Source organism: Falco peregrinus, chromosome 6, assembly GCF_023634155.1.
Source record: "Falco peregrinus isolate bFalPer1 chromosome 6, bFalPer1.pri, whole genome shotgun sequence".
Classification (NCBI taxonomy): domain Eukaryota; kingdom Metazoa; phylum Chordata; class Aves; order Falconiformes; family Falconidae; genus Falco; species Falco peregrinus.
Window position 1 is genome coordinate 13,526,741 of NC_073726.1, and position 12,902 is coordinate 13,539,642.

Here is a 12,902-nt window from a genome sequence, read left to right on the forward strand (position 1 = left end):
TTTTCATCTGCTCATTAGATATACTCAGAAAGGCTTTCTGTTTCCACAAAATTTATACAAAAATAAATAGTTCCTGCAGGAGCAATCAATTCATACAAATATTAATGATCAAATTTTCATGTGGAAAAAAAGATACCTCAATCTTCTATTAAAGCTGAAGGAGAGAAAATCCATTTTGCAAATACCATGCAGAGCTAAACCCAGCGTCCATGAAAAGTCAGTGGCAAAACTCCCCAGAACAACCATGAAGCCACTGGCTGGCTCACGGTTCCTACCAGGCAAGCAGCACAACCAGAAAAGGAGGTATAAAAAGCAAGTTGCTTAAAACCCACATGTGTTGTAGGTCTGAGCCCTTGTGGTGGGTGATAGAGGGACTGGAATTCAGCTGAGGGCAATGCTCTGCCAGATGTGGGCAGGGGCAGCAGCCCGCACAGCTGGGGCTGGGTGCAGACAACCCACACCAGGGCCATGTGGCTCTCAGCCCTGACAAACGCTCGGCGTAATCAGTCTATTAGTCCAGGTTTCTCCCAGTCCCAGACAGTTGTTTAAAATGAGCATCATTTGAAGCAAACCAGAAACCTTAGCACTGCATTTAATAAATAACTATAACTTTACTGCCTAAATTCAGGGTGGGCCAGCCTCATCGCTGCTATAGGAAAAACGCCTTTTTGAGTCTCACAACACCAGCTCTCCCCTGTGAAGGGGGATCAGCTGCAGCACGTAGGGTGCAGAGGCATGCTACAAGGTCACAGACCTAGGCACCCCAGATACCACGAGGCAGGACTATTATATATGCTTTATTTTTCGGTCACCTGCCCACATCTATACAGCTGAAAGCCCTTCGGGTACTACATGCAGTCCTCCAGCAGTTGGGTTCTCGCCTGGAAGCCACCTGTTGGGCTACTCTTGGTCTATAAAGAGAATCAGAAGATTTAATGGAACTCTCTTCAGTCACAACCAAAGCTATGCTTCTAGCCATTTTATAAAATAAATTACACATTTGGCAAATTTCATATCCTTATGCTGAAAGAGCATCTGCCTGAAGCCAAAACTTCCAGTGTGGGAAGTGAACAACTTACATTGTATGAAATTGTCAATAGGAGTTAATTACTTGTTGCCTAAATCTAGCTGTCTTTATAACTGTGCTACCTCAATTAACTGAATCTGCTTGTAGAAGTGTAACTGAGAGGGCCCTATGCTTCATCATCAACTCCAGAGCCATGCTATTTTGAACATAAAAGACCCGTATCCTGTCCAAAAAATAAACACTGGAGGTGACTTGCCATGTTGCCATTTTGGATTACAAAAAAAAAAAAAAAATAATAATACCCAGCCAACACACAGGGGAAGGCTTAATTCCAGCAAACACACACATAAACAGGAAATCTCTCTCCAGTCAGAAGGTATTTTTCCTTCGTACAATGGGGTTCAAAGATGTGTCATCATATAGTTTAAAACAATTGCTAAGGAACCTTACCATTTCCAATAGTTTAGGAATAGAGTTGGCTTCCACGGTCGAAAGCCTGTCCGAACTTGCATGGGAAGCACACAAACACTAACAAATATATGCTGGCTTAGGCCAGCACAGTTTTTTTAATCAATAAGCATGTCAAGCTGGGGGATGGGGAAGGGAGAGAATCAATTTTTCAGAAGGCAAATGGTAACAACTCTAGATTTAATCAAATTGCAGCTGCAATCCCTTACTATTCTTAATATTTTTGAAAGAAAATAGCTCCATGGCAAAGAATGAATTTCAATAAATGTCACATATTTAGTTATATTGCTGATTTTTTAAATTTATCAAGCTAGGTCACTGATTCTTCGCAGAAATGATACCCGTACATGTCAAAAAGATTCTGATACTATTTAGTTGGATAAATGTCAAAATGAAGGAGCTACAGTAGAGGAAAGCAACTTATATATAGATATTGTTATTTCTCTGTGACTAGAGGAAAAAAAAGATATGCCAATGTGACCCTTCAAAGAGAGGTTAAAGCCACAACGTACACAACAAAATGGATAGCTATCAAATACCATGGTGATGGCCATGGTGTGAACACTTGAGCAAAATGAAAATCTTCTGAAAGCATTCGGCAATTTTCCTTTTGCATGTATTTCCAACCAAATTTATCATGAATTCAAACAAGATCCCTTCTGCTGCCGATTGCACATTCATTTTCTTGGGACAAGCAGAAGAGACTATCATAGAGCTGTAGGATGCACAACAAAAGCATTTTGAGCCTATTAAACTCCTCAGCATTACAGAAACTCTTCTCTTATTGACACCTGCTTGAAAAATTAAATGCTCCGAGGCATTTGCATCCCCAGAGACTGGTGCACCGGGGGACAGACAGAGGAGAGGGGTTTCAGGGCATCCATTCGCCTCCCTGTCTGCACTGCATGCACCCTGCGCCTAGGTTATGCACACAGCCTCTCCTTAAAATCTGAGGGTTATAATCCCCTCAAATTCTTTACCTCTGCTTCTGTTTTCACTCTGATATTTGGTGTACTCAATCGCAACTAATTCAAGGGAAGTCCATCTGAGCCGAGGGGAGTCGGTCAGCATCCAGCCACATCAAGTGACTGAAAAAGATCACAGCACAACTAGAAAGTCTCAGAACAGATCAAAAAAAATGGCAATCTACTTGGGAACATTGCTTCCTTCAAAAGGCGTTATATCCTAGACCAATTTGGTCTGATAACTTTGCCTCTCCTTTATTTTTCTAATGTTTAAAATTGGAGGAAAACAATACTTTATCTTCTTGTACAACATCATAGTTTTCCTGAAGGCAAATAGCTTGGCAATTTGCTAGATTTGTTAATGCTAGAGGAAACAAGTTAGCACACATACCATGTGTTTGAATGCCTTTGGAAATTAGATTGAAACACTGATTTGATTTCCTAAAAGGTATCTTAAACAAGGCAAGGTTAGAGATTTGGAGAGTAATGAGAATTTGTGTGACTTCAAACAGCTCTACATAAAACAGACCTGATATTCTGGGGGGAAAAAGGTCACCTAATTATTCGTTTCCTGAAGGCCCTGTCTATACTACATTTCCCCTGGGTAAGGAAACTGATTTAAAAATGGCTTCTGCTAACGTGTTTGCATCGGTCGCTATGTATGAGATATAGATTTGTTAAAAACATTGCTGAGAAAAACACAATGTTTTTGCAAGGAGAGAACAACAGAAACCTTCCTGGCTTGGCTGTGGCAAAGAGGTGCCATCCAGAGTCCCCTGTGGGACCATGGTCCTGCCTCCTCAGTGATGGAGTGCTGCTTGGAACCACGCAGCATTGACCACGGGTGGTGAGCTGCATGGGTTTAATCACCAGCTACAGCCTTCGCATGGGAGGCAAAATCACAGGCTGTGGCCGCAGCAGACAAGATGCACAGGTTGATGGCTTGGCCGAGGGTAACAGCCTAATGAAACACAAAATTGTGCCACTGTCTCGAAGGTCAGCCAGCAAGGCAGCCATGGAGATGTGGGAAACCTGGACAGAAGGGTTTCACAGGAACCTGCCACGAAAGTGTGGCTGCCACCCAAAATATTAGGAAGGTTTGTTTGAAGTAACACAGGGCAAGCAAACCATTCCTTCTCTTTTGCGCCAAACAGATCCGGTAACTCCCTTCTGGGTTTCGCGCTCCTGTAGTTTCAGAGAACACGGCTCAGCTATTCTATTGCTTTCTCATTCAAGAAATGATGTGTGTTTCTGTACTGCTGAGAGCGCCCAAGCAGGATTTCCCCTACACTAGATACTCCACCAACACACACGGCGATGCAGAATCTCTCCTTGCTTTCTGCCTGAAGCGAATAAAGTCTAGACACATCACCACCGCAAAGCGGTCGTGGTGCAAAGCAGATCAGCCAGAGGTCTGGGACTCCCACCACTGCAGCTCTGGCTCTCCGGCTGCCCCAGCACAGCGTGTTGCCGGCATCAGGCTCCCTTTGCGGCTCTAAAGGCAAGGCTGCTCTTGCACTGCAACCAGCTGTGCCAGTTAGTCTCTGGAGTCCTGAAAGCCAGTTTTGGGAGAGGAGAAATTGAAAGCCTGCTGCCTAAGTTGAAAAATACAGAGCAGTCACTTGCAGATCACAGAAGAACTGAGAGTAGGTGGGTTGGCCCCTTCAGTTGTATTGGACCAGCAGGAAGAGGTTACGGGTCATCAGTTAAGGTACCAGAAAACTATAAATGCAGGAAAATCAGGATGGGAAAGGCAGTCCTGGGAGGACAACATTTGCCACTCAGTTTTCCATTCATAAGCGGTTCATTGAACCTTTGCTGAATTTTGGCTTTCTGGCTGGTTTGTCCTGACTCAGTATGCTCCTGTCCACCCATAGGCTGCACTGCCACCTCCTCTGAGCAAGTGACACCTCCACCAACCACTCTCCAGGCACAACATGAACAATTTAGTTTACCCAGGGGCTACCCGGGGGGAAGGGGGTGGGGGAAAGCAGAGAAAAAAAAAGCCATATAGGATAAAGACAGATAATTCATTCCTTCCCCACCAAAAAGGCAAAGAAACTGACTCTCTTTTCTGTAAATAGAGATTAATGTTTTACAAAATATTCCTTTTTCCACATGATTCAGGTTATATTAGAAAACAGTCAGAAAAAGAATCATACGGTGCTGAAGAAGGATTTGGGCACACAAAGAACAAGCGATACAGTCATTCCCTAACTTAGTTTTCAACATGCAGCTCCTGCCAAAGGCTAGCTTTTTGCTCTCACAGTGTATGATCTGTAAACATTTAACCAGCTCTCAGAGGCACATGTGAGACACTTTATCTTGCCCGATTATGAATCCAAACGTCTCAGATCTCATAAAAAAAAAAAAGACAAAAAAAAAAAGACAAAGAAAAAAAAAGACACCATCCTCTCTCTGCTGATAGACAATGCAAAAAGCACCTGTAGGATGAAAACAAATGAACCACCACACATGGCATAGGCTCTCTGGAAAAAACATGCATTGCAGCTTGAATAACCTCCTACAGGTTACAAATGCGCAGTTTGTTAAATATCACTATTACTTGACTATTAATCCCTATATTAAGATATATGGGCAAAACTTCCAAATTCTAAGGCAATGCATTTAGTATTTATAAAACCAAAGACCACCTAATTTAATGCGGACATGGAAACAGTGGTGGGATGCCATTATACAGTGCGAATTATTTGCCATTTAAGCAAATTCTACTTTTGAAAATGGGGAAAAAAAAAAAAAAAAAAAGCCCAAACCGCAGCGTGAGTGCAAGGAAGACTGTGAACGCCGTGCAGCCACGACGTACAACCCCCCAACTTGGAGAACCCCACGGGCTCGCCCCCAGACCTCAGCCCCACGGCAAGCTGCCGGGCTGGCCACCACACGCCCGCACCTCGCAGCCACCGCTTCCGAGTTGGAACTTCCACGTTGCGCTTGCGGAGAGCCCCGCCGCAAGCAGCCGCGGGCGCTGCCGCCGCCAGCTCCGCTGCGCGCTCCTACCGCGCCCGCGGAGCGGGAAGGGGCGGGCGGGGGCAGCGCGCTCCGCTGCGGGGCGGCTGCGGGGCGGCTGCGGGGAGCGCTGCCCGCTCTGCCCTGCCCTGCCCGCGGCAGCGACTTCGCGGGGCGTCCTCCGGTCCGGGCGCCGTGCGGATCCCGGGCGGGCAGGGGCGGCCCGGTGCCGGCGGCCCCGCACCCCGGCTCACCTGCCCCGCGGCGCCCGCCCGGCGCGCAGGCTGCCGGCCCCGGGGAGGGCAGCGGCGGCCCCGGGCGCCGCGCTCCCGCGAAGTTCCCGGGCGGGGCACGGCGCGGCACCCCGGCCGCTCCCCGTCCTTCCCCCGCGCCGGGCTCATCCCGCTCCCCGCGTCCCCCGGCTCGCCCCGTCCTTCCCTGCGGCCGCCGGTCCTTACCGGAGCGGAGCGCGCTGCGCGCCGGCACCGCCGCCGGAGGGGCGAGCGCTGCACGCCGGCGGGCTGGCTCCCGCGGTGCTCGCCCAGGCGCCCGGCCCAGCCCGGGCGGGGCGGGGCGGGGCGGAGCGGGGCGCAGCCCGGCGCACCTCCGCGACCCCGCTCCGCTCCCCCCGCCCCGCAGCCCCCGCGGGCGCAGCCTCCCCGGCCCCCGCTGCCGTCCCTACCTGGGGGCGGCGGGGGCTGCGCGCCCCGGCGGGCAGGGGCCTCCCGCCCGGCACCTGGGCTGCGGGGCGGCTCTGCGCGCCCTTCCCTCCGGCGCCTCCGCCGTGCTGGTGGCGGCTCCCAGCGGTAAATCAGCCGGTCCCCGCGGCTCCCTCCGCCCCTCTGGCGCGGTCCTGACCTGCCTGTGACTCACCACATCGCAGGAGCCCGGGTGCGCGGCGGGGGAAAGGAGGGAGGGGGCGCCTCCTCCTCTCCCTCCCTCTCCCCTCCCTCCTTCCCCCCGTGCCTCCCGGCCAGGCTCGCCCAGCCTGCGGGCGGGAGGGGTGGCTGTCGCTGCCGAGACGGGCAAAAGCCACGGGGGGACCCTCGGTGGCCCTCACCCAGCGTCGGGGCGGTTTCGGGCCGAGCGGGTACCGGCGGCGCGCGGGCACACCCGGCCCCTGGGCACATCAGGTGTCTGCGGCTGCCTGATGCTAAAGCCTCATCCCCAGAGGGCCGGACCGGGGCACCTCCAGGCCTGCCCCGGACCCCACCGGTTGTGTGGCAGCAGACAAATTCATCCCGTATTGCTCCTGACATAGTGTCAGTGCTGGCTGAGCTCTGAACGGCTGTCCATGCGTAATTCTGAGTAAATGCCCTCAATCCACACAGACCATGAAATAACTATCCCCTCCCCTTCCCCCCGCGCCGTATGCTTCCAACAGGGTACTGAATGGCACGGGTTGGGGTCTCTCCCTTGCAAGGTTTCCTAAGTAGATGGTGTCTTCGTTTTTCTGAGATGCTGAGAACCTGACTCACCAAGCAGTGCCATGTACGCTTGTGGGGCTGCTGAGAGACTGCAAGTTGCACCACCGGGGCCTGCACCAGAGGACCCATCTTTTTTGTGGTAATGAGTTTCAGCAGCTACTGATTTAAACCAGATTTTAAGTGAAAGGCTCCATATTCCAATGGAAGTTATTGGAGACATCTATTTTCCCTTTGCATGCTTCCTTTTTTGGCCCCAGCTCTGCTCCCCTTAATCATAGCATTTAAACCGATGAATGTTTTGCATGAGTAAAGTCCGAGGCACTGTAAGAAACATTGCCCAGTTTCATGATTAACCATGGGAAAAATGTCAGACCTTACATCAAAACATTTTGAAAGGAAAATTATTAAATAAAGTATTGTATGCGTTTGGCTTAGGCCTGGGATGTCACCATGACGTGTATATAGACAAAGCTGTATATCAGAACAAAATACTTTTGAAAAGCAGTTAGCCATGCTATCCTGCATCAGCAGTGCTTTCACAACTTGTTTATCTGTCTTCTCCTTCCTATGGGCTTTTTGGCACTAGGAATAAAGACATCTAACCTAGCTATAAGCCAATTCTCCGCAAAAACAAATGTGCGATCGAGGCAGCGTGTAACCTTTTGTGTGTTTAACTCGTGAAATTCTTATTCTGCAGTATCTTTTGCTGACAACAGATAGCATGAAAGTCAGCCCATTTCAACAAGAACAGCGCAGTAAGACCACAGGTGAGGTTATACTTCTTGCCTCCTCATTTCATCAATGTTAGCAACACACTAAAAATTACACCAAGTGAAAATAAAACCAGTCGCTTCTCCTGCTCCCTGAAAGATAAAATTGCTGAACAGTAACCAGCAATACAGATGTTCTAAATGCTCCGATCTCTTTCTTTGAAGTCCCTGGCAATCTGTCCATTTACTTCAGTGACCTTTTCTTCAATTAATACGCAGCATTAGTTAGAAAAGGGAGACTGAAAAGCAGCACACACAGCGTCAGCCCCTAGAGGGAAAAGCGCGGTTACAGACAGATTGTGCTGCTCGCTGGGCTTCAGTTAGTGATCACTTAATCAGTGTGCATCTATACAGTTACACCAGATTTGGAAGAATCTGCCTTACTAGTTTTAAAAGAAAGTGATAAAGGGAAAGGTTTCAGTCTGGTGTTGGTCCTCATGAGGATAACTCCGCGTGTTATCTGTTCTTAGCCCATCCTCAGTTCTCCGTGCACCTGCCTGGGCTGAACGGCCAGCACCCGGGCTGTTATCAGTGGGACAGCCTGTGCTATTCTAAAGCTAACAAATGATTGTCACTAACATAAAAAGGAGAAACAGATGTTTCCTTTCCATTTTGACCATGCTGATGCCATGTTATTTTAGGTCAGCTGTATGAGACAACTACACTGCAGCCGGGTTTTGATAATCCTTGGGTACTGCCTTCACTGTGCTTGCAATGATACGTATGCCCCACAAACAACTTCTCAGAGTACTGAAGCACCTTTAAGGTGCAGGAACTGTTGAAAAAGAAACTATGACCTTCTTAATTATCATCCTGTTTTTCTTTTCCTTGCTTCGCCTGTCTAAAAGGAGCTGGTCCTCTGCACTGTTAAGGCATCTGGCATAAATACGATGGCGTGGCACATTTTAGAAAGCTGACAGCACTGGAAAAAACAATTCAAAAGTGTTAAGGAGAGTCTGTCGGGGTGATCTATTCTGCAAGAGAACTGGAACGCACCAGGGAGAGTATTGGCACAGGCTTCCCAGCCCTGACGTGTTTTGAGATAGGGAGCTGATGAGCAAACACGATCACTTGTCCAGGGATACAGACATACAGTTGCAAAAATGAATTGCAAGGCTACGTTTAAGTTAAACTTTCAAATGTAAAGACGAGGAATGAAAACACAGGATAATTTGTATTTCTATGTGTTGGCAGTAGTGCATTCCCAACAAACTAAGGGGCCCAGTTCAGTCCTGTAGGTTTGATTGAGACTTGTGCTTAGAGCCTAAGAAATGATTTATCATAACTACAGGTACGAAAATGGAGTCCAAAGACCAGATGCAGCTAGGTGTCCAGCTTCTACCTGATTTCTGTAAGGAGAAGATATTTAAATATCTGTGTAAATCTGGATCTAGCCACCTTTTTAAAACCTGCAGAATTAAACATGGGTCTACTATGTGTTTCTGCAGGACCACACTATACTGTACGGTACCACAGCTGTATGGTACCATCAGTGGATTTGCTCTTTGTCCTCTGCTGCAGTCATTCACACCTTGGGGAGCTCATATAAAACGCAAATGTCATTGTGAGACTCCAGAGACTTCTGACTTAGCGGGGCTTACTCATGAGTAAATGACTTCACAAGGAGCAAGACAGTGGAAAGGAATTAATTTAATGCTTAAGAACACAGACAAAGATCTGTAGACCCGAGCTTAGTACTGGTGGGTAGCTGGTACCCTTCTGCCACAGTACTCTGCAAAACAGACTGACTGGCTCAGTCAGAGTCTCCCTGGAAGGTGATATACAAAAAGAGAGCCTTAGATAGTTCCACCCAACCCAACTGCTTTACAGACCAGTGATCCAAAGGTAAAATATTAGTGCAACAGCCTGCTGGGGTAATGTGTAACTGTAATTCCTGGAGACCCTTGGTTACTGGAAGGCAGCCTGGCTGCAAATGCCAGTGGCAGCTCAGGGAAGGGGTTGCGCCTGAGGCACATTTCCCTGTGACAACTTTGTCCCTTCAAGTCACTCTGCCACAAATCTGTCTTTCACTGTCTTTCCTGGGCTCAAAAAAAGAGCACCGTGGGCAGGGACAGACAGTATTGACTAGGGGATTGGGCTCTGAGAAAGCATGCCCGTGGCGGTTGTTCTGCCTCTGTGGAAACCAGGCCAGATATCATAATTGCTACTTAGATCTGCAGACTCCAAAGATTTGATCATCACTATGCTTTATGGCTATTTATTAATTATCTAGGCATTTATTAACTAAGCCCATAGATTCTGCAAACTAAGTAAGTACTTTTGGTTTGTTTGTAAGAGGGTCAACAATGACACCAGAAGAGATTTCAGCCTGTAGCTGATGGTTGCAAAAGTCTCTTGCGAAGTCAGAAATAGAAGTCCACAGGTAGAAACACTAATCTCTAACCATTAAGCTACCCTGGGCGGTTCTCCATTTGTATAGAGACAGACAGTAACCAAAGGTGTTTCCACTTATTGCACTGAGGATCACAGGTGATTTTTTTTCTCTAGTTATTGACTGAGCAAAGGGAAGCCCTTTAACTGGGTGGAGTTTTCCTCTGCATTTGTCTTTCTGGTTATAAACAAACACCATAACTGGCGATTCCAAATGGTGCAGGCATCAACTAGCTGGATTGCTTGAGAATGGAGGAAAAAATATGGATGGGGTTAGCGCGTCTGAAGTCTGGATTGCTATGGGTCTGTTGTGCTAGTCCCAGAGCCTCGGTGACCACATGGGAAGCTGGTACATGAAGTTCAGGAATCCAGCAAAAATTAATCACTCAAAAGAATTAGTTTACAGAGAGATCAGCTCTTGAAATCCATCTGCTATGCAGTAATATGAGTGCTAGTGCCTGCAAAAGGACAAGGTCAGAGACCGAGGAGGAGGGTGGGCTCGCAGCAGCTGAGATTTACGTTAGTTTAAACTGAGGAGGTACCTCACCCTCCGGGAAGCAGCAGGGGAACTGGGAGGAGATGGTGTGGATTGCAGCACTGCTCCCTACCTTAGCCTTGCCTCCCTCCCTGCTGGGTGCTGAAATATGTTAAATCCCTGAATGAGTGTTTCTGAACGTACAAAACCAAGAAATCATTTCGGGGATGGAAAGCTGAATGGTTTTTATGGGTTTATGCTCACATCCCTGAAATGGATGCAAGCACGGTAGCTCTCGGCTTTCCAGCACACACTGTAGAGAACTTTTCTAGCATAGCTGATTGTGAACCGCTTCAGGTGAAGCACAGCAGCAAAACCCAAACCCAATAGCATAGACATGCCACTTTGGCATAGTAGATTTGTTTGTGTAACTGGAAACGAACCTGATGATATTAAACAGTCAGGTATTTACAAAGTGTGGAATTTGCTGTGTATTATATTCATATGTTCACTGTTATCGCACATAAAGCTGTTTTAAAATGGTCTCATAAGTGTAACTGTTTCTTGACATTCTTTCCAGTACATTTTAAATGCATTCCCCTCCCTTCCTTATTTTGGCTGCAAACCTGTTGTATTTGTCTTGTAGTAAAATCACTCTGACTATGATATTTCCAGGATTATTTTTGGACCAACTGCTAGAAAGTTTCTAGAAGTCTTTTCAGTCCAGTTCCTGTGACTCAAATGCAGTCGTTTTTTGGTCTTTTTTTACTGCAGTTTGCTGTTTGTGTTTACAAAGGTTGTAGCAGCCAGATCATTTGAAATAGAAAAATCTGCCTAGTTAAACGCACAGGGACAAATCCTGCCTCTAGCCATGTGTGCACCTGGTGAGCAGGGAAAGGGTGTGACTGTACTATTCCACGTGTGAGCACACGTGAACAAACACAGTCCAGATTCAGCCTACTTTGAAGCACGTAAGCTTTGCTAGAGATAATCGGATGCCTAAAGTCAAGCACATACCAATGTTTGGCGACACCAAGTGCCATGGGCATTTGCAGTGGTTGTGCTCATCATTGTAGGTCACGACGCAGCTCCGCAGTGCGCCGTTTGCACAAGTATTGCCATTGGTGAGCTCCTGCAGGTTGAAAGAGAACCATCGCCTTCAGATTTCTCCTTTGCCTGAAAGCATCTCAGAGTGCTACTGCCTATGGTAATGCTGCTGTAAGCACTCTCAGAGGAGTGAAACTGAGACATTTGAGGGAAAAAAGGTCTTTTTATTTTCTGCTTGCTTACTTCTTGCATTTATAGCACTTTGCCTGTTACCAGATTAAGTCAAGGATTTTTCCTCAATTTTTTCAACATCTGAGAGAGAGGGGAAAGCGCTTTAGGAACAGAAATTATCACTGTAAAACTTCCATAAGATGCCAGGGAATACATGAAAAAGTAGATCCTGTATCGACCTGTATTTCCTTGGCATAATGTTGACCAGGTGTCAAGCAGAAAGAAAGGAGAAGCATTACAGAACATATTTGGTAATAAAATCGGTTGCATACACAAGTGTTTGCAGACTTGAGGGTCTGCATCTTAGCTCTCCATAACTAGCACAGCAGAGGTCTTTGGCAAAACCTTAGACCGATGTAGTTTCTAGTGGGAACTTAGCTGGCATGCTTAGTTTTGGAGAACTGTGTCTAGGTTTCATCGCCATCTTTTCACCACTTCTAGAGGCTTATCCGTGGAATTATTTGTTGATTTGAAAAACCTGGTCATTTATGCACATATAAGCGTATCACGTTTGTCTTCTACACACCCATGAAGGAGGACACAGTTCTAAAAACTTTTAGTGGCTTTTTACTTAATGTCATTAAATGCGAGCGGTTTCCCAGGTGTGGTTTAGAATGTGTTGCATTTTATATACAATACTTTTTTGGGAAATTTTTAAAGATAGAGAAATGTATTCTGTGACAAAGCCAATTTGTTGTAAGTCAGGCCTGGATTTGGATCATTATCGTTAAAGGATCGACATTTTAGCATTAACTTTAGAATAACATTGTTGATTATATAATGATGTAAGTGTATGGTATTTGCCAAAGGCTGTGTTTCATATGGCTGGTTTAGGATACAGCCCAACTCATAAGAATCTTGATAGGAGATTATTCTTTTCAATAACTTTCATAATTTAATTAGGCACATGTGCTGATTATGAATCTAATACTATGGAGAATTAAGTCAACGTTAAAATCCCATTATTTTAAATTAGGCAGAAGCACACCCATAATGTGTAGCCAGGAAATATTTGTGCCCTTAACAATACATCTATACTGATAGCAATATGTTTCTTCACACACACACACACACAAAAGTAAAAATCAGTGTCCTTGTACTATTATTAAAATGTTACCATTTGTATTCCTTTGG

General features: G+C 46.6%; 1 protein-coding gene across 3 annotated transcripts in view; it reads right to left on the reverse strand.

The window, feature by feature from the left end:
- The window catches only part of MET (MET proto-oncogene, receptor tyrosine kinase), a 90,896-nt gene extending 84,637 nt beyond the window's left edge, over window positions 1-6,259 (reverse strand). For 2 of the 3 annotated variants that reach the window (XM_055808266.1, XM_055808265.1), the window contains exon 1: window positions 6,110-6,259. The gene's annotated coding sequence lies outside the window, so the exon portion shown is untranslated. Of the gene's footprint in view, window positions 1-5,885; window positions 6,018-6,109 lie in introns of those variants that run through there. The other variant, XM_055808268.1, reaches the window with a different exon arrangement.
- Window positions 6,260-12,902: the final 6,643 nt, after the last annotated feature.